This window comes from Pteropus vampyrus, unplaced genomic scaffold (genome assembly GCF_000151845.1).
Source record: "Pteropus vampyrus isolate Shadow unplaced genomic scaffold, Pvam_2.0 Scaffold53, whole genome shotgun sequence".
NCBI lineage: Eukaryota > Metazoa > Chordata > Mammalia > Chiroptera > Pteropodidae > Pteropus > Pteropus vampyrus.
The window spans coordinates 594,531-597,116 of record NW_011888834.1 but is presented as its reverse complement, the minus strand read 5'-3'; the positions used below and the strand labels follow the sequence as shown (position 1 = coordinate 597,116).

The following is a 2,586-nucleotide window of genomic DNA, read 5'->3' as shown; positions in this document are numbered from 1 at the left end:
GGGAAACAGCTGAAAAAGGCTATATGACCAACCCCGACAAGGGTCACAAGAAGCTTGTGGAGATGTAGAAGGGCAAAGACCCCAGTGTCCCCAAGAGGCACATATCTGTTCATGCCGTGGCTCAGGCTCAATGCTAGCAGAGAGAAGATCAAGTCAGACCATCTGTTGGCTCAACAGTGGGACTGCAAGGCAGAGGATACCAAGAAGAAATATGAAAAACCCATGAAAGAATATAGAAGAGTGAGTCTTCTAAGAGGGACAGGTCAAAAAAAAGAAAAATAAAGGTAAAGATGGAAGAAAAAAAAATCAATATCTTCTAGGAGCTCATTATTCAAATCATTCTCAGGCAGCTAAGTGAGAGCTTCGAGGACAGTGTACGTCCTATGATGATAGTTCTTCAGGAAAGAATAAAAACAAAAAGAAGGCAGGGTGAGGATTCTGAAGAACTGGTCGGTACTCCCCCTGCTCAGAGAACTGGGCGTCAGGATCCAATGAGTAGAGAGAAGGAAATTTTTCTCTCCTTGCACTTACCCCGTCACACTTTTAGTCTCCCCATCCATGTTTTGGTACCAGTTTCTCCTCATATTAAATGTAGTCCTTGGATTCCATGCCATCTATCTAAATAAGCTCTCCTGGTGATATGCAGTTCACTGGGTAGCAGGAGAGGTACCCTACTCTACTTCACATAGATGACTCCTTATAACTTGGGAAGAAACTAGGTGGGAAGCAGGGTAAGGCAGGATCCAAATCTTCCTTCTACTTCCCCAACCTTAAGGATATAGCTGTGTCTCGTCCTGTTCAAGTTGCTGCAGCATGGGTCATGTGAAGTTAGGCCTGTAGCTTCTAACTGGGGCCTATTTCTACTTCTGTTTTGTATTTCTGGTCTATAAAAATCAATATTTAATAAAGGGAACAGTCTTTTGGTGGGGAAAAGGAAGGAGTGACCAATTTTGCCAAATGCTCCTGACTGGTAGAGAAAAATGATGGCAGAGAATGGCAAAATGAAGGTTAATGACAAAAGGTCCTTGAAGCTTTGACAAATGGGGGTCCTTGACGAAAGCAGATTCATTGGCTTTGAGGTGACACATCTCTGGCTTTAAAATCAGGCTCCACCACTTAATAGCTTATGACTGGGCAAAACACTTAAATCTTTTGAGCCTCAAATTTTTCATCTTGGCAATCAGGTTATAGTGCCTACAGCCAGACTGGTTTTGAACAATTAACAAAATAACATATGGAAAAGATCTTGGCATGACTCAATAAATAAATAATCTTTCTTTCTGTTCCTCTTTCCCAAGTCACACACAAAAAAGGAAAATACTGCTAATTAACCAGTTTTATTAAAGCCAAATAAAGCCTATGCATCAAAATTTAGAAAATAGATGTCTATATTTTGAAGCTACTCTTCCACTTGCAAATTTAAGACAGCAAAGTTTAAACTTTGTAATGGGAATAGTCATAAATTACTAAATAGTCACATAATAGGTAATAATTTTAATAAACACTTTAAATTTCAATCACAAAGGAAATAAATAAAACATGTCTCTTACACTAAGAAGTACTTTTTTTTTCTGAAATAAAAGCACAGTGAAAGAAGAGATCATGACAATAGTATTAACGAAGTTAAAAGCATATTAACTTAAATTAAAATGGTATGATGTCCCAGTAGAAATAACTATATTATTCTTTTTAGACTGAGGGAACAATTTCGTGCAGAATATCTGGCAAAAGAAATGCCATCCTTGTAATGCAATCTATCATTTTGCAACTAATTAAAACTCACTTATTACAGCATTTTCATTTTACTTAATATTGTCAATCTTTTAGTTGTTCGATCTCAAATCCTTGGAGTCATCTTTCATTTTTTTTCCCCCTCTTAGACTTCACATTCAATCTGTCAGAAATTCTGTTGGTTCTATCTTCGAGATTTATCCAGAAAGCAACAATTTCCCTTCATCTGTACTGTTACAACTCTAATCTAAACCACTATTATATCTTGCCTGGATTACTATGATAATCCTCTCATAGGGCTCTCTGAGTCTACCCCCACCCCCTACAATCTATCCACAACTGTGCAGCTAGAATGATCCTTGTAATATTTAAGTCAGATCACGTCACTTCTCAGCTCATACCTCCCAGTGGCTGCACGTTTGAATAATCAAAGCCCTCATTATAATTTGCAAGGTCTAACTGACTATCCCCTCCTGGCCTCTCTGACCTCATCTACCATTTTCATTTCCATCACACTGGCTCTTCTTTGCAGTTCCCAAAACATATAAGATACACTCATATCTCAAAGTCTTTTCTCTAGTCATTTCTTCTCGATAGAAAGCTCTTCCCTCATATATTCTATTGGCTAACGTTCACCCTCTCAAGTTGTTGCTCAAATCTCACCTTTTCAATGAAGCAAAGCCTACCGTTACCAGTCTACTTAAAACTGCAACTCGCTTGGCTTCTGAATGACTTCTCAATCCCTCTTATTCTGCTATACTTTTTCTTTTTTTCCCTTTAATGTTTTATCTTCTAAGATAATATGTAATTTGTTTATTTTATGTTTATCTTTATTTGTGCTCACCTGCTAAAATA

The 2,586-nt window shown here is 37.7% G+C and overlaps 1 pseudogene; it reads left to right on the top strand.

The window, feature by feature from the left end:
* Positions 1-2,586, top strand: part of LOC105292208 — a 16,206-nt pseudogene that overhangs the window by 11,231 nt on the left and 2,389 nt on the right.